At 43.1% G+C, this 19,679-nt stretch overlaps 1 long non-coding RNA gene and 1 pseudogene across 1 annotated transcript; both read right to left on the reverse strand.

The window, feature by feature from the left end:
- Positions 1-31: 31 nt before the first annotated feature.
- Positions 32-4,867, reverse strand: LOC133391362 (uncharacterized; annotated as a pseudogene).
- A 6,396-nt stretch (positions 4,868-11,263) lies between these two features.
- LOC133392664 (uncharacterized) lies at positions 11,264-12,005 on the reverse strand. Its single transcript, XR_009765735.1, has 3 exons — positions 11,904-12,005; positions 11,435-11,839; positions 11,264-11,370 (listed from the first exon to the last, which is right to left on the reverse strand). It is a non-coding gene; the product is annotated as an uncharacterized LOC133392664 (long non-coding RNA).
- Between the last annotated feature and the right edge of the window lie 7,674 nt (positions 12,006-19,679).

A 19,679-nucleotide genomic window follows, 5' to 3' on the forward strand; every position in this document is an offset into this window, starting at 1 on the left:
TTTGGGAGAGGAACAGCTACCAATTTACATTTTACATCTTGTAAATCATTTTGTACTTCTGTTTCCTCAAAAGAGATTTCGGAGATTTCCACGGTGCATATTAATCAGCTTAGATGTAAAGGGATAATCAAAGCAATGAGTTGAGTTGCTTAATTTTCTGGCGATTATTTTTAGGCTTGTTACATTTTCCTGTGCAACTACATTAGTGTACTGGCAAACATTTCCAGATTTGGTTGAAAACGACCCATCTCGGTGTCCAGGTTTCAAGCAAAATCCTTTGCGAACATGGAGAGTGGTAATGTTACCTCTCTGTTTAATAGATGGATAACTTGAAATATCATCTTTTTTATGGACATAATACGCTTCTTGTTCTGCAATTCTATTAATTACTTGTTCCAAGCTCTTCCATCCGTTAGGCAACAATTTTTTGTATGTGTTGTAGAGCATTTTCGAATGAATAAGAATATAACGTCCGCAGTGGACCAAGTTCATCTACTTCTTCGAATATGTGTGTAAGATTGTGAACGTTGCTCGAGATAAACTGTGGTCCGTAAACATCAACATACTTTTTTACAAAAAGAGTAATTAAATTATTAGCAAGCGGCCAATGTTTTTTGTAGATGTTCGAGGAGAATAATGTTATACTACAGAAATACAACATATAATGTTTGTGCTGTTGATCACTCATGTTGTTTTTCAACACCGAAAAACTTGCATAGTATAAAAATGATGAAAACTCTGAGCCTTTCCAGTGATTCACATCGCGTAATGATCGAAATTTTCTATGGATTTCTTTTGGCAATTGGATTGTCATTAACATACCAGATATTGTCGTTATTTCAGCATACGACAATTTTTTTTAACCCAAATTTACCAAACAACAAGCCGATCAATATCCGTTTGGTGACACCAAGATCTATCCAATGTAGTTGATCACAAACTATTATTTGCTTCACAAGATCAAAATTATTAAACAAAAGTAGTGGCGAGTCAAGTTTATGATGACCACCATACTTCCGCTTTCTAAAATGTCTATCGGTTCTTTTTGGTGCGCTACAATTAAGGAAAGTTGTTCTTCCTTGCATTTTGACACCTTTGGTAGTGCATTTCAAACAACCATCAAATGAATTGAAGTTGGCGACACCTGTAAAAAACGAATAAAATCAATAGTTTGTGCTTTAGAAGTATAAAATGCAATTTTGATTTAACTTTTTATAAACGCCCTGGTGCTGGTGAATCGGCAATTATGGCGCGTACCACAACATCAACTCTCACGCCGTTGATTTAGTTTAGTTTAGTTTAGTTTAGTTTATTAATCGATGGACTATGAAGCCCTCTCGAGTCAAAATTTGTTTACAATACACATTAGATAACGAACAGAACATTTATATATTGTTATTGTTGAACGCATTCCGAACACTTAAACGCGAAGTCAGTTCCGTTATCGTCATTCCAGGCTCGTAAATATCGTCAGCTGAATTTAAAAAACGGCACATACAAAGAAGGGGGTTGCGAGAGCCAAATGTTGTTCGGGTTTCAGCGACTGCCAGCATTGGTCGGCGACGAAGTATTCTGGCAGGAACATAGAGGTGAATCCTTGAAAGTAGCTCGGGACAGTCGATGGTTCCGTTTAAGATTCCCGTGATAAATGCCAGACTGGTGTGCTCAACACGTTCGGCGAGAGGCGGGATCCCAAGCAGCAAACACCTAGTTCTGTAGTCGAGACGACGCGGCCAATCACGAAGGGCGAAGCGCGTTGCCTTCCGTTGGATGGACTCTAGCTGCGCAAGTGCCCGAGTAGATGCTGGCCACCAAACAATGCTAGTGTTGGAAACTGTTATAAGGTTCCAACAAACTGTCAGCTAAGGCGATGTTTTGTGTATGGACATAGGCATAAAAGGGGAGAAAATCGCGCAAAATGGGATAATTGCGAAAAAAACACCCAAGAGCGAAGATAACGGAGAATAGCGAAATAAACTAATTTTTTGGTGCACCCTCAGTGCTTACCTAACAAATTCACTTTGTTATCTTTTTTTTTGGTTAGAGCGCCAGATTCTAACAGCCAGCATATTCCAGCAGTGGCCTGATAAGTGCGCAGTACAGTGTCTTGAAACATATAGGATCACGAAGCTCGCGCGTCATGTTTATGACCAAGCTAAGTAGACGATTGCCACTGGCGACTACTTGGTCTATCTGTTCTTCGAAGGAGAGTTTAGCATCTAGGAGGACTCCTAGATCCTTTACACAGTTCACTCTTTCAAGGTTCTGACCATCAAGCGTATAATTAAACAGCGCTGGAGCTCTTGAACGGCTGAATGAGATTATGGCGCATTTATCGATGCAGACGCTTAGTGCGTTACGCTTGCACCAGGAGACAAATTCAGTCAAAGTGGCTTGAAGTTGAAGATGGTCCTCGGGCTCACGGATTTCACGATAGATTTTAGCATCATCTGCGTAGAGTAGGCAACTATTATCCGGGAGTGCCGTGCACAAGTCGTTTATGTAGAGCAGAAACAACAGATACCCCAGGTTGCTGCCCTGGGGTACGCCGGAAGAGGCACCGATAGATCTAGATTGGTGGGAGCCCATTCTAACTGCATATAAACGACCACATAAATACGATTTCATCCACTTTACCAGGGGTGGTGATAATCCAAGTCTATCAAGTTTTGCCAGAAGAATGTTGTGGGACACACTGTCAAAAGCCGCCTTAATGTCCGTGTAAATGGCATCAACCTGCATACCATCATCAATGGACTTATAACAGCCGCTAACGAATTGCATCAGATTTGTCGTAGTTGATCTCTTAGGCATGAATCCATGTTGGTTGGTGCTGATGTATTTGCCGGCAGATGCTATTAATGGTTCATAGATGAGGAGCTCGAACACTTTGGCGCAGGCAGCTAAATAGGTAATACCTCGATAGTTCACTGCTTTGTTTTTGCTGCCCTTTTTGTGGATGGGTGTTAGCCATGAGACCTTCCACAGTGATGGAAAGGTTCCTGTGCGCAGAGATTCGTTAAAAATCTTAGTTAAAACAGGAGCTACCGATACGGCACAACGCTTGAGAATTGTCGCTGGGATACCATCTGGCCCCTCGGAGTATGACGGCTTGAGACACTCGATTTTTTGGGTAACCAGGGTCTCGGTGACGATAGGTAGCGTGACATGAATTGCATCTGCCGGAGTGTTCACGAGTGCGGAAGCAACAGCCTCCGGATGTGTGATGTTAGAGATGAAGCTATCCTCGAAGCGCGTGGCGAACAGTTCACAAATATCTAATGGCGAGTGTGCACAATTATCCTTATACCGAATAGTCCCGGGGAGGCCAGTTGACTTGCGCATGTTGTCGGCAAAGCTCCAAAAGCGGCGAGGGTACTTTCGCAAGCTTCGTTCAGTGTGGCGTATATATCGACGATAGCAGACTCTATTATAACGTCGATAAAGTGCATGAACACCATTGCAGTAAAGCCGACACGGTGTGGATCGACTAGCGCGCAAATAGTCATAAGCGGCTCGCTTTGCTTTTTTTAGGGCTTGTAATGTGCGGTCACCCCACGGCGGTCCGCGATGGGGCTTTTTAATAGGAGCACATTCACGCAATGCGGCCCGCATAAACTCTGAGAAATCGTTCGTGGCATGGTCAATGGATGCATAGTTTGAGCATTCAAAGGATTGGTTGAAGGAGCAGATCAGTCTCTTGAGTTTAGTTCAGCACGTGCGTAATTGAGCTTTATTTCCGTAACAGTGGTAGCGTGATTCATAGACGATGCTGTGATTTCCAAATCAAATTCGAGCGGTGGGTGATAGCAGTCTATTGGCAGCAGCGGGTGTTCGCTGACGCGTATGAGCGAAGAAGTTGTTGCACTTGACCAATTTCCGTATGCAAGGTCTAAAATGCGCCCCATAGAGTTAGTGTTGTTATTAGGTTGGTAAAGCGCATTCTGGTGCAGTCCATCGACGAATTGGGTGCTACGAACTGAACTAGTATGAGGTTCAAAAAACACAAAAGGGGTTTCATGATTCGATTGCGCAGGCGACCAGGAAAGAGCGGGTTGGTTAAAGTCTCCCACGAGCACGAATCTGTCGTTTGGACCTAGTGTGTCGTAAATGCTGTGACGGTGTCCAGTAATGCATTTATTTTTCCTTCGTCCGTGCTGTGGTTGGGAGGAAGGTAGGCAGCAGCAATGTATAATCGGTACGTCGGGAGCTGAATGCAGATGCAAGCGAATTCAAGTGTTTGCGCAAGCACTGGAAGCGCATGAGAGCGGAGAGCGGAACCGACCTGCATACCCGTTGTTTTAACTGCTTTACTATGTGGGTTGCCAAGAGTATTCGAACACCCTACACAGCTCTAATGAAGAGATGCCGTCCGTTTTATCTCTTCGATCACAGTGAAAGGTAATTTAGTGCACGCTGAGTGATATACAGCATCACAGAACGAGCACATAATACCACATTCAAGCGATTCAAGTGGCACAGAGCAGTCATAACAAACTCCCTCCATTTTAGTTGCCGTTGCAGATAGATGCCACAGGACTCAGGAACAAACGCAGGAATACTGCAAAATCAGGAAAGGTTGTGGCGAACAATTGAAGGCAGGAATACCAGAGACAGCTTATGTCACAGCTAAACGGCAGTTTGACGAAAATTAGGCCGAAACAACGAAATAATTCACGAATTTACGCGGAGCACAGTGAGAAAACACACTCAGTCGTCAGCTGTCAACTTGGCTCAACAATGGGATTTGTACCCCATTGTTAGTTAATAGGTTTATTTCTTCGATGAACTGCTTTAAAAAACATTCGATGCTAGGTTTCTTTGTTCCGCTGTAAATTGAAACAATCATAACAGGAATTTCTGGCATGTTATGTGTTGTGTCTCTAGCGGTGGACTGTAACTTGAGGGGGTGGGGTAGTAAGTTTTCTTTCACCATAAATCGGGAGCCCTCACGGACAAGACGATCTCTCTTCGTTGATGTCGCATGCAATACTAAAGTACATTTATTATACCTTCAATGTGTGCGTGTCGCACTCCGAATTCTACTGTCACAAAAAATGCAAACCCAAGCGACAAACCCAATCCCTGACTGACATATGTCAGTTTGCCCAAGCAGCAAACGCAATGCGCAACTCGCACAACATCCTCCCCGGCGTTGAAATGTCATTTCAATTTTCATCCTCGTCTAACGGTAGAAAACAGACCTCAGTTACCGCACGCTTGAATTCCGCTCCATTCGCTGTCTTAACGGTAACGACACGAATTGTACCATCGTCTCCAGGGTGTGCGGCAACGATTCTGGCAAGTGGCCACTGCAGTAGTGGCGCATTCTGGTCAGCTAGTAGCACAAGTGATCCTACTTTAATCACCTTCCGCTTCAGCCATTTCGATCGATTCTGCAGCTCCGGCAGATACTCGGCGGTCCATCGTTTCCAGAAGTGTTGCAGCATGGACTGCACTAACTGCCATCGTGAGAGATGATTTTCCTTCAAGGTAGAGTAGTCAGGTTCAGGAACCGTCTGCATCTCACGTCCGATCAGGAAATGTGCAGGCGTGATCGCAGTGTAGTCGGATGGGTCATCTGAACTCGGTACCATGGGACGAGAGTTCAGTACTGCTTCCATCTGGGTCAATGTCGTGTAAAGCTCCTCGTAAGACAGCTTCCTATCGCCAACAATACGTTTTAGGTGGTATTTGACCTGCTTCACACCAGCCTCCCAAATGCCACCAAAGTGTGGGCTTCGTGGTGGTATGAACGACTAGTCAATACCCTTGTCGACACAATAGTTGGTGATCTTTTTCGTAGCACAATCGTTCTGGAACATACGCCAAAGTTCATGTAGCTCGGTTTTAGCTCCGACAAAATTAGTCGCGTTGTCAGAGCGTATCGTTTTTGGGCATCCACGTCGACTGATGAACCGTCTCAAACTCGCTAGAAAGGCGTCAGTCGTCAAGTCTGAAACCAATTCCAAGTGAACCGCCCGAGTCTGCAAACACACAAACAAGCACACGTACGCCTTGGTGATTTGCGGTTTGCGAGAAGTCGTTGATTTTATCCAGAAGGGACCGGCGTAGTCCACACCGGTATTCGAAAAGACGGGGGCTGGCTGGACGCGATACGACGGTAGGTCACCCATCAGTTGCGTCGTCTTCAACGGATTTGCCTTGAAACACACGATGCACTTCCGTATCACCTTTCGAATAGTATTCTTCACATTCAGTGGCCAGTACCGTTGACGTACAACTGCAAGCAAACCTCTTTGCCCGATGTGTAGGTTGTCGATGTGTAGTTCGCGAACGAGAGCTTCAGTGATTGGATGCTTAGCCGGCAACAGCATCTGATGTCGACTGTCGTAAGGTATGAAGGCTCGCTTGATTCTGCCTCCAACTCGTATGATCCCATCGTCAGGATCCAAAAACGCTTGTAGTCCATTAAGTCGATGTTTTGTATTCGCACCGTCCATAAGTGCGATGATTTCGGGCTGGAAAGTCTCGCGTTGAACCAGTCGTACTATTAAGAGCGTCGCTGTACGCACTTCCTTCGCTGTCAGTCGGCCCTTTACCACCTCCCTTTTGCGTGACTTGATGAACCTAGCTAGTCGCACCAAGTAGGCCATACTCCTTACAATCTGTGTGTAACTGCTCAACCTGTCAAAGATCGGAAAACGTTCGATCGGAACAGTCATGGCTAAAGCCACTCCAGCTCGCATTTCCTGCAGCTCATTATCCGGAATTTCCACTTCGTCCTCATCCTTCATGAGGTGCTGTGTTGGTTGGGGCCGCCACCAAATAGTTGAACCAATCAATTTCCTCGGTGTAACTCCACGTGATATCAAATCGGCCGGGTTGTCATGTGTGGAAATGTAATGCCAGTGGAAGAATTGGCTAAGCTGCTGGATCTCGCTTACCCGATTTGATACGTATGTCTGCAGTAGTTCTGGCGTTTTCTTGACCCAAGCCAAGACGATTTTTGAGTCGCTCCAAAGATGTACTGATTCAAACTTAAGCTCCGTAGCGTTCAGGAACTTCACGACCATTCGAGCCAGTAACAGTGCCGCTAACAGTTCGGCTCGAGGGGTCGTGATGGCCTTCTCCTTCGGACTTCGTTTTTTCGGTAGGATCCGAGACTTGCTGCAAACAAGCTGCATCTTGGACTCCTCGTCGGTGAAAGTGCCCTGCACGTACAAACAGGCACCGTAGGCTTGGTCGGATGCGTCAGCGAACCCTTGTAGTCTCAGCTGGAACACATCCTTCCAGGAAATCCATCTCGGAACTCGGATTTCCCTCAGTGATGTCATCTCGGTCCGAAAGTTTCGCCACTTCTCGTCGATTTCGGTTGGGATGGAGTCGTCCCAATCGATTTGTAGTTCACCTACTTCTCGCAAGATCAGCTTCGCGTAGGTGATTACTGGGCCAAAGAATCCAAGTGGGCCGAAGATTTTGGCCAGTTGACTCAGAAGTTTCCTTCGAGTCATTCCTTCTGGGTTGTCAAAGTCAGGAACGGACACCGAGAACCAGTCCTCCAACGGGTTCCATGTCACGCCCAGTGTCTTAACGATGGTCTTCGAGGTGTCGTCCGTAACCTCGAAAGTGTCTCCTCGTTGTTCTTCAGCTACACCTAAAACGATATCTGAATGGTTGGCGCACCACTTGTGAGCGCTGAAGCAGGCTTTCGCTAGTAGTCCAGTCACATCTCGCTGTAGTTGGCAAGCCTCAGCAAGGGTATCGGCACCAGTCAGGATATCATCCATGTATGTCTCCCTATTGACCACCTCTGCGGCCCTTGGGAACTCATCGTGATGATCTTCTGCAGCTTGCTTCAGAGCCATGGTTGCTTGAAACGGGGAAGGTCCCAAGCCATACGTAACTGTCAGCAGCTCTCGCACCGTAAGTGGGTCGTTCCGATTGTACCTCCAAAAGATTCGCTGGTACCTTGTGTCATCCGGATGGACCACCACTTGACGAAACATCTTCGGAATGTCGAGTGTGAAGACGTACTGAAATCCTCTGAAACGAAGCAAAATTGCAGTAAGATCGTTCTGAACCGTCGGTCCAGTCATCAAAACGTCGTTGATCGAGACGCCGGTTGACGTCTTCGCTGATCCATCAAACACGACTCGCAGCTTGGTTGTCGTGCTCGTAGGCCGCAGCACGCAGTGGTGCGGTAGATAAAACACCGATCCTGGGTCGTCATTCGGTGTTTCCACAATCTCGCGCATGTGTCCGAGATCCTCATATTCTCGGATGAACCGCGAATATTGCTCCTTTAAGTCCGGCTGCTTGTCAAGTTTTCGCTCCAAAGCCAGAAAACGTCGCAGCGCTATGTCTCGCGAGCCGCCAAGCTCGCGTTTACGTTCGTTGAATGGATGTCGTACTACATACCGTCCCTCCTCTGTTCGCTCGTGTGTGCGCCGGAAGTGTTCCAGGCACACTTCGTCATCCGCCTTCGGGGAAGGGCGGAGCTCGTCGCAGGATTCTACCTTGTAGAAGTTCCTCAGCAGTTCGATGAGCGGCTCATCGTCAGCAGTTTGGCAAAGTGTACGCGCAACGACCGTCGTGTCGCTCGCGATCACACCTCCAGCGATCCAACCCAGCTTTGTGTATCGCAGCGCAGGTCGGTTCGGGCCGAGTTCACATCGGCCGTCAAGCATCAGGTTCCAAAAACTTCCAGCGCCAATCAGCATATCGACAGGTCCTCTTCTGTTGAAGGTAGGGTCGGCCAGCACCTGTTCGCTCGAGATGGGCCACTGTGATATGTCGAAAGACTTCGTCGGAAGTTCCCCAGTGATTCGTGGTGTCACTAGGAAGTCTAACTCAGCTGTAAAGTCACTGGCACGAGACCTAATCGTCGTGCGCAGTTTACGGCAAAGACGAGTTCTATTGCCGTTCAGACCACTGACCGTGACGTCAGCGGGTTTTGTCTTAAGGGAGAGAAGGTTTGCAAATCGCTCGGTGACAAAGTTCATCTGCGAAGCAGAGTCTAATACCACTCTACAAGGGTAGGGAGAATCGCACAAACCATCCACTAAAACAATGGCAGTCGAAAGGACGGTCTGCTTCTCCGGTTCCACGTCACTTGCGCACAGGGTTGTCGGTGTTTCAGCTTGTACGTTGGCTGTTTGGGATTCTTCTATCACTGATTCACTAGATGTCGTTTGACCTACGTTAGTAGCAACCTGACTTGGGGAATCTTCATGGAGTAAGCTATGATGTTTCTTACCGCAACGACGGCAAGAACTGGATAAACATGCTCGCAATTGATGGCCTTTGGAGAGACAATTGAAGCAAACACCGAACCGTTTTGCAATCTCGAACCTTTCCTTAACACCTTTAGCCCTGAAAAGTTCACAAGCTCGGAGTTCATGAGCAGCACTGCATACTGGACACTTCGCTAACGGTTTAGGTTCACTCACTACCAGGCTCCTTACCACTGTTTTCGGCTTCGTACCTTCCGTCGATGTTTTCACGCTGGTATCGAGCTTCTCAGAAATTCGACACTGCTCCTCCAAAAACTCCATCATAGCGGCGTAGGAAGAAAGTAAGTTCTTCCTTTGTTCCGTCTCCCAAGCCACTCGCAACTTCTTGTCTAACTTACCAGCTATAAGGTTGACCAACATTTGCTCACCGAGACCACCTACCGGAAGGTTCTGATTCTTCAATGCCTCAACGTTTTTAGAGCAGGTGTCAATCACTTTACGAAGGCTCGAAGCATTGTCCTGGTTGATCTTGGGTAAGCTGAAAAGGTTTTCAATGTGCTTATCCACAACCACTCTTTTGTCTTCATACCGCTGAGTGAGAACCTTCCAGGCAGCTTCGTAGTCGTTGTTGTTTACCAGCTCATCGTCGATGATACCAGCCGCTTTTCCGACAAGGCAGTTTCGCAAATGAAAAAGCTTCAGGGCCGGTTCTTCTTGCTGGTATCGGTTCATCACCGTGGTGAACATCGCCTTGAACGAATACCACTTTTCGTATGACCCATCAAAAGTCGGTAGGGGCACTTGCAACGGAGGGAGGTAGGGCTGAGCCTGCTGCTGGGTCAGTGGGAGAGCAGGTGGAACGGCTACTTCAACTTTCGTTACGGCATCGAAACACGAGGTCAGTTTCAACGAAACGTCATTGAAACTTGTCTCAAATTCGATGTATTTGTCATTCTGCTCTTTGTCTTGGTCATCGTGCAGCGATAACTCGTAGATTTTGTTCTGTATTTCGTTGCACTCGCTATAGATGTTTTCTAAAGCCTTTTCCTGGAGTTGAAGGAAGCGCACGTTTTTTACGTTGAGGTTAGGCTGCTCTGCACTGTCACACAAAGCTGCACACACACGACTAAGCTTTCCACACACTGCTTCCCGTTGCTTCTCCAACACTTTCAGATGTGCCTCCATTTCGTCGGAATTGTCTTCTACTAGCTTTTGTTGTGATGATGTTGGTTTCGGTGATGTCGTCCCACGCTTAACTGGTGTTCGTTTTAGCTTTTTCGATCGAGTAAATGGTGATGGCATCGTTCGTCACACATGCACACACACCATCAACGTCGTATCGAGCCTTTGCACAAGAATCCGCGCCAAGCTAAGCTGTCACACACACACGCGCATACACGTACACGTACATTCGCTTGCGCCACTGCGCAATTGCACACGAACCGATACCAAGCTGAACGCACTAACACACATTCACTTGCACCGGCACGCCATTTGCAACCGCTAAAACCCAAGCCAAACACTTCTCCTGAAAAGAACACTTTTCCCTTCTTGTTGTCTGGAATGCCCTCAGGCAGCTTCCGTCGAACAGCACTGACCGAAAACACTCGCGTTTACGGATACTGTTCGATCTGTTTGTCAGTAGTAACGCACCGAAAGTCACGTCACTGTAGGGCGTCTAGAGCCCTTAACACCCGGTCTCGGATGTTCCTTTGTACCGACTTTACGCGAGAAAGACAAACCACTTATCACAACACTGGGTAACTTTATCCGGTTCGAAGGACCACAATGTTGTGTCTCTAGCGGTGGACTGTAACTTGAGGGGGTGGGGTAGTAAGTTTTCTTTCACCATAAATCGGGAGCCCTCACGGACAAGACGATCTCTCTTCGTTGATGTCGCATGCAAGACTAAAGTACATTTATTATACCTTCAATGTGTGCGTGTCGCACTCCGAATTCTACTGTCACAAAAAATGCAAACCCAAGCGACAAACCCAATCCCTGACTGACATATGTCAGTTTGCCCAAGCAGCAAACGCAATGCGCAACTCGCACAACATTATGAATATTTATTAAAATCGGCCAGAATTGTAAATTGTTGCTTTTAAATATCGGCAAACCATCGATGGATACATTAAGCAAGAGTGTGGTGTCCGAATTCAGAGATGTATCACTGCAAACAGACATTAATTAGTTTGTTCATGAAAAGTAAGACAGAAGCATTTTCATGAATGTACCTTAGCTTGTTTGTGAGACATTTCTGCACTCCATAATACCAGTACTGACCACCTTCTACCGTCAGGATATCAGCCGAAATATTTCGATTGATTTTAGTAGGGTTCTAGCGTCTTTAGGTAGGTTACAGGAACTCACTTTTCGAACTATATCCATCACTTGGGCAATCGAGTCGTATGTTTGGTTTGTTGATATTGCCCATTGACGCAAAGCATCTTCAGCAGAGAATGGGTCATCTGATGCTGCTGGATCTATATCATCATCCGAACTTTCCATTAAATAGTCGATTACATCATCATCGGCTTCTGATAGATAAGCAGCTTCCCCTTCGTAGAAAGTTTCACCGACGATATTATCCTGTGCAAGTGCATCACTGCCTTGTGAAGAATTCATACCTTGTTCAGCTACTGCAACACGTATCAAAATAGTTCTTATAAATGAAGTAATACATAATTGCAATACACATCATACCATTGGAAGTTCCACTAGGGCCGGCACCGTCATCTATCTGGTTTTCATGTTCCAAACGATCACAGTGGCGATACAAGTAAGAATTATATTTGATCCGCTTCGAGAAACTTTTATTCATAGTGATTTCCACAAAAACAACGACGACAAAACTATTTTTAATCACAAATCGCTTCAATTACAAGATATGGCTGCAACAATGGCTCGCTATCAATTTGTGCAAGGTTATTAGACTCTATACAGGTTCCGACAGAGCGATTGAGAGGGTCACCATTTTGTAAACCTTGTTTACAATTTGTCTGTCAAAATCGACGCCGGTCAGCTGATGCTTGGAATAAACAACATAAATAAGATTGCAGAAGCTGTAACTAACGCTTCAAGTTTTTTTCATCCTATCACGTTCCATCGTTAATAGAATACGACTTCCTTGTTGACCTGTTCAATGCTGAGTAAGTTCTGCTGATTTGCCAAGGATATCATCGCAATGTTTACCCAGTTCCGTTTGTTCTCCAGGTTTGAAATTGCAGTCACAGTTTCTGGGGACGAGGGTTTATGCCGTCTAGCAGCAGCATTGTTAAAAAGGGTTAGAAATTATGCAGTCCTGAACGCGACCCTACTGCGATGTGTGGGAAGCGGCGAGGCTCCATGCCGATTCGCCACAACCGTCGGGTTCAGGGTGATCGTCTATGTTGCTCCTGTTACAGTTCCGTATCATAGCAAACGAATGTTCGTGCTGCAGTCTCCCCCCGGCTGCAGTCTTGTTCCAGTGGGGGAGAATTCATGCCAACTCGGGTGCAGCTTAATTTAAGTGCTAGAGCGAAAAGACGAGAGATAAATGTCGTCCCGGCAGTGTTAAACAACGGCGGGAGTCCATTTCATTTATGCTCGAGTCAAGTACAATATCAGAGCGAAAATGATCTTTGAAGCATTTGTGATGGGTACATAGGTGACATACATAGGTAGGGGGATCATAGCTTACAAATTCCCACATTTGTGTGAGGCGAGTGCATTGCATGGCAGAAAAGAGAGTGTGCACAAAGGTTGATCAAGTAGGTTCTCTCGGTAGGGGTGCACGGTGCTGCTGGTGTACGGCCCGTACAGTATAAGTATCAAAATGTTTTGTACATAGTGTTTATTTATATAATATTTTGTGATTGCGTAAATTGTTGTGACGAAAGCTATGAAAATCGTATTTGATAAATGCTACTTAAAACACTAATATATTTGAAGTTTATTTCCTAATTATTATTGTTACAACGGGCTTGTTAAACATTAACTCACTTTTACCTTCTCCTACTCCTTGGTCAGCGATCCAACAACTCACGCACGTTCTCCCATACACACACTAGTGAAAGGCGGGGCAACTGGAACTTACCGGGTCGGAGCAATCCGAAGCATCCCGTAGTCGTGTGGGTCAACCCGAAACGTACAAATAGATGTAGTATGTGCAACGATTTCGGTAGATACGAGAAAGCATAAGCGATTCCGGCCCATTGCCACAATGGGCATTTGCCGGGATGAAATTCAAAAAATCAACTTTGTAATAGCGCAATTCCAGATAATAGGTTTTAATACTAAGGGTTAAACTAAGAAAAATACCAAATATGAGCTCTTTATCTGTTCTGGTTCTCTAGAAAAGACATCTCAAAGTCGAGATTTGTTAAAAAAACGCAGAAAAATCTTCACTTTTTTGGAAAATTTTGAACCTTTGTAACTTTTTCAAATATGAACCGATTTTGATAAGCTTAGACATTTTATAAAGGATATTTAGTCAGCTTTATAAACACATGAAAAATTTTGAGTTAAGTTAATTTTATGCAAAAATATACGATAATAACTGAAGAAACCTTCTGAAAATTTTCATCATTTCAATTTTTGACTTAATGCCATTATAAAAGTGGCGTAGAGTGGCGTTGTCTCATATATGTCACATCATAGTGTAATATATATACTATCAATCTGTGAAAAAATATTCTGCAAAAGTTTGCGAACGCGAATTTTATTGAAGTTTTTTCACATCAACTTTTTCTAAAAACAGACACATGCGTAACTAGGCGGCTCCATAGGTGCCTAGTGTAGCGTATTTCGTGTATTCTACAAAAATATATTCTACATGCTTTTGATCAACTTTCATTTCAATTACGAAGCTGTGTATCTTAGTTTCAGCTCATGTACTTATCTAATATGTAAATTTCTATTCTAACCTAACTTTATTATTAAATATAATGAAGCAAATCAGAACCAAATACCTTTTGGTCCTACTGTAGATTATAGAAGGATATAAGGAAAATAATTCTTAAATTATACGTATAACAGGAAAACGTTATGAATGCAGTAGCATCTATTGGCGTTTTGGGAGAAGAAACTCCCAAAACTCAAGACAAACTAAATATAAGGATAGAGGGGAGATGCTACAAAGTGTAGCGACCTTGCTACGATCCCGCTACGATCCGTTTTCGATAAGGCTACGTGTAGCTGCAGCTAAAGGGGCGGCCGTGAGAATAAATATTGCGGATAGTTGCGAGAGGAGAACGAGCGAAACGAAAACCGAGAGAGCGAGCGATCGAACGAAGCGGTACGATGATCGAGCGGTTTTGCGGCGCGATGGCGAAAAAAAGACGCGGCACTTTGGTAACGGTTATCAGGTGGTTTGGTGGTGGTTTTGGCTCGTGCAATAAAGTTTTAGTTGGTTTGGCGTAATATCAAATAAAAATAATTTATTTATTTTTAAAAAGAAATTAGTTAGTCGTTTCATGTGGTGACAGCGGAAAAGCGCAAAATTTTTAGCGCAGGTAACATTTCTGACTGGTGTGCAAAAAACGGGAGTAGCTGGTGAAATTTTTTTGGGTAAGTGGTGGCGGAAAATAGCAGCGTTATAGTGAGTGATATTAAATTATAGTGAATAATACTACACATAAGTTCTTTTGAATCTTTTATTAATTCGTTTTAAATATAATTAGAAAAAAAATACATAAATAGTTAAGATAGTTTGTACGATCTTTCTCTTTGTAATTTATTCCCAAATCCTTCATTTTATTTTCGGGCGTAAGGTGATGAACAATAGGGTGTTAGCACTTAGAAATAGAGCAATTCAAATTAATACAGGTAGCTTAACTAATATTTGTGCATTCCAACCTACATACAACTTAAACTCCACAACTGTTAGCGAATCCTGTATGAATCAGGAATATAGTTATAAAGAACGCCTCCAGATCCTCAAAGCAGAGCTTCTTAACCAAAGTGTCGAAATCGAGAGAGCGTTAAACGGTACAATTTCAAGTATGGCGTACGAATTTCCGATAGAGAAAGCAATGCTTTACAATCCGGAATATCACGGAACAGCAAAAGATCTGGACGGTTTTCTATATCAAATAGAGTATTTTGCGAAACAAATTCCTGAAGGGGAATCAGAAGAAGACCTTATACGAACGGTAATGTTCAAATTGAAGGGAGAGGCTGCGGGTTCTTTTAATCGAATTTTGGATGATTCGTGGAACAGTGTTAAAATGAATCTGATAAAAGTGTTTGGAGAAAAGTTTAGCTTGGAAGCCATTTTCCAGCAAGTCGAGACGCTGCAACAAGAGGTCAATGAACCTTTTTCCAAATACAAAGAAAGAGTGATGAAACTTAAAGATCACATTATTAATAACGATAGAGCAAATACGGAAGATTCATACGCACTGAAAAACTTAAAAATACATTTTTTGGCTGGTTTAAAGAACCCGGAATTAAAAACTCTTGCGAGAACCAATAAGCATCTCAGTTTTGATGAACTTTTGGAATATCTCCAGGAAGAGGTAGTGCAAATCGAACATATCCGAAAGATCGAGGAAAGATTAAACCGCACGCATTTTTTCGAAACTTACAGCAATGAGAGTTCCATGAACCCGTGCCAAAACAGCTATAATTACACCTATCCAAATAACCAAACTGCTCCTAATGTAGATTGTAGCACTGATAGTAGAAAACGCTGCGATAATGGTAACAGTAGCTTAAACCATTCACATATTAATAATTATGGGATACCCCAACACAACAGTACAACATATAATACTAATCCTCCTAATTTTAATAATAATTATTCTCGCCCGAGAAGATACTTTACACCATATAGAAACAATAACACACAAAACACAATACCTCAAAATAATTTTACACAAGGGCCTTCTCAAAACAACCTCTACAATAACTCTAACAGCTCACACAATCACCAACAATCCGATAATCCGACCTAGAATCAAAAAAACTAAAACAAGGAACACTAGTCAATCTTAATAAAAACACTGGTGTTCCTACAAGCCAAAATAATATATTCTTCTTCGGTTCATGTCAAGAACATCAGAATAAATCTGATAACGGTTTATGTAGCGATTTTGTAGAAGAGAGTGAATTGCTTAATATCGATTATATTAAAGACGGTAAATTAATGGCCAAAATTTTATCGAAATGTATGGAAGCAAAAGAAATTTATTATTTAATTGATACTGGAGCCTGCTTTAACTTTCTAAGTTTGGAATTAGCAAAAGAGCTTGGGGCATCTTCAATCGATTATAATGATAATATAAAATTTGCTAGTTTTGATGGAACAGTATCCGACACAGTAGGTTCAATTCTAATTTACTTACATATTGGTAGGTCAACATACCCAATAAAATTTTATATAATTAAAACACTTAACGTCCCAGGAATTTTGGGGGCAGAATTTCTAAAGGAATACACAGTAAAAGTCGATAAATACTTTCAAAGCATATCCTTAAAAAGTCCAGTTAACGGAGAGGTCAATGAAAGTAATATTGAAAAATTACCTATTGATAGCATTGAATGCGATTTAGCTTCCCCACCAGAAGATTTCGAACTACTTCCACGTATTGAGAAACAAGAAATAGATTGTGATGTAGTTGAAACAAGTAAGGAAATACAACTGATAGGTTCTGAAAGATATGTGGAATTGTTGAGAAAAATTAGTCTTGATCATTTAGAACAGACTACAGCGAAAGATATAAAAAATATCATTAATGATTTTAAAAATATATTTTATTTGCCAGGGGATAATTTAACATATACAGATGCAGCTTCACATGAAATAGAAACAAACTCTAATATTCCCATTTACAAACGCCAATATAGATTTCCGGCAGCATTAAATACGATTATGGAGTTACATATAGAAGAAATGTTAAAGCAACAAATTATAAGACCTAGTAAGAGCCCTTGGAATGCTCCCGTGATGTGCATACCGAAAAAATCTGATGTTGATGGGGAACGAAAATACCGGATTGTTGTTGATTTTCGAGCTCTTAATTTAATTACAAAGCCTTTCATTTATCCAATTCCTCGGATAGATGATATAATGGATAACATTGGCCAAAGTAAATATTTTTCCACAATTGATCTAAAATCTGGGTTTTTCCAAATACCGATAGCACGTAAAGACGCTGCGAAAACAGCATTTTCAACGTCCAAAGGACATTATGAGTTTTTAAGAATGCCAATGGGTTTGAAAAATAGTCCTTCAACTTTTCAGAAACTTATGAACACTGTTCTTTACGCTATACAACCCGTTAAGGCATTCGTGTACTTGGACGATATTGTAGTGTTTGGGGAATCAGAAGAGGAACATAATCTCAATTTGGAGAAAGTTCTAAACGGATTAAAACAGCACAACCTCAAGATTGAACCATCAAAATGTAAAATTCTTCATAAACAAATAAACTATTTGGGCCACACTATAAATGAGGAAGGGATTAAACCTACAGCCATTGTTGGCCTCGGCCTGCAACTATATTAGTGTGAATCAACATGGTTTTGTACCCAGGCGATCTACAACGACTAATCTACTAGAATTTGTTAGCAAATGCCATAAATCTATCGATAACGGTTTACAACTAGATGCTATTTATACGGATATCAAGGCAGCATTCGACAGTGTATCGCACTCCATCTTGCTAGCGAAACTCGACTTACTTGGTCTCCCAAACCCTATGATAATGTGGCTTAGATCGTACCTTACAGATCGTCAATATTCTGTGAAGTTAGGCCCGTACATGTCAAGTCCAGTGCATGCATCTTCTGGAGTCCCGCAGGGCAGCAACCTGGGTCCTTTGCTGTTCCTTCTTTTCATCAACGACGCGACATTGATCCTTCCGGCTGATAATCATCTACTGTACGCAGATGACGCGAAAATTTTTCGTGTTATTCGTGAACCAGAAGACCACGCCCGACTGCAAACTTCCTTGCATGAGTTCCAGTGTTGGTGCAACCGTAATGCTTTATCCCTATGCACACATAAATGTGAAGTCATCACTTTCAGTCGTTCTCGCTGCCCATCATTGTATGAATATGCGCTTGAGGGACAGTCCTTGGTGCGAAAACTATGTGTTAAGGATCTAGGTGTTTTGCTTGATACAAAACTATCATTTAAGGATCAGCTGGATCATGTAGTAGCCACCAGCAATAGAATGCTAGGACTAGTTATCAATATGACTCGCGAGCTTAATGATATACCTTGCACCAAGGCTCTCTATTGTTCACTTATCCGGTCGTTAATGGAATATGCAAATATCGTATGGTGGCCAACTGCAGCGCGTCCGTTAGCTCGATTGGAATCGATCCAGCGAAAAATTTCACGATTTGCACTTCGCTCATGGAACCAAAGGCTCGATTACCGGACTAGGTGTTTACTACTCGGGCTACCCACCCTAAGTGAGCGTATACGAAAAGCCAGGTTGTCGTTCATCACGGGACTTCTCGACGGCCGTATTGACTCTCCGTCACTACTGGCTGCCATCAACCTGTACGTTCCGGCCAGGCCGCTCCGGACTCGGGCAATGTTGGCCCTCGACGACCGTAGAACGCAATTTGGCTCCTCTGACCCGTTCCTACTCATGTGCCGTGCTTTCAACGCAGTCAGCGACGCTTTTGAGCCGAGGATTTCGCCAACTGAGTTTAATGATCGTGTTTCTGTGTTAAACTTGGTTCCATAGTGCACATTTTTATGTTCTATGTTATTGTAATCCATTGTAAAGAACTCATTGTAAAACATTGCAAAAATGGTTCGAGAGGGCATTATTGTCCATCGATAGACAAATAAACATAAACATTAGCTAATGTTAAATCTATCTTAAATATGCCAATACCAAAAACTCTCAAGGAGCTACGTTCGTTTTTGGGAACCATTAATTTTTATGGGAAATTTCTTCCAAACGTGTCCAATATTCGCAAACCATTGCATGAATTATTAAAGAAAAATACAAATTTTGTTTGGAATGAAGGCTGTCAGCAAGCATTTGAAAAATTAAAACAACTTCTTACTTCTGAGCCTTTATTATTACGTCCTAACTATAATGATGTTTTTGTAATCACCACTGATGCTAGTGATTACGCTCTCGGAGCAGTCCTTTCAAATGAGAAAACCATTGAAAGGCCAATTTCTTATGCTAGCAAAACTCTTGTGGGAGCAGAGAAACGATACCACCCAATCGAGAAGGAGCTCTTGGCGATCGTGTGGGCCGTAGAGCACTTTAAACATTATGTCTATGGACAGAAGTTTATCATATACACTGATCATAGACCACTAGTGTCAATATGGAGACTCAAAGAAAATTCTCCAATTTTATCACGATTGCGATTAAGGCTCCAGGGATTAGAATGTGAAATAAGGTATAGAAAAGGGAAGGAGAATGTGGTTGCCGATTTTTTATCAAGGCTTCCTCAAATTAAACTGAGGGAAATACAAGAAGATGGACAAATTAAAACGGTAGCAGACATCACACGTCACCA

The sequence above is a fragment of the Anopheles gambiae genome, chromosome X (genome assembly GCF_943734735.2).
Source record: "Anopheles gambiae chromosome X, idAnoGambNW_F1_1, whole genome shotgun sequence".
Taxonomy (NCBI): domain Eukaryota; kingdom Metazoa; phylum Arthropoda; class Insecta; order Diptera; family Culicidae; genus Anopheles; species Anopheles gambiae.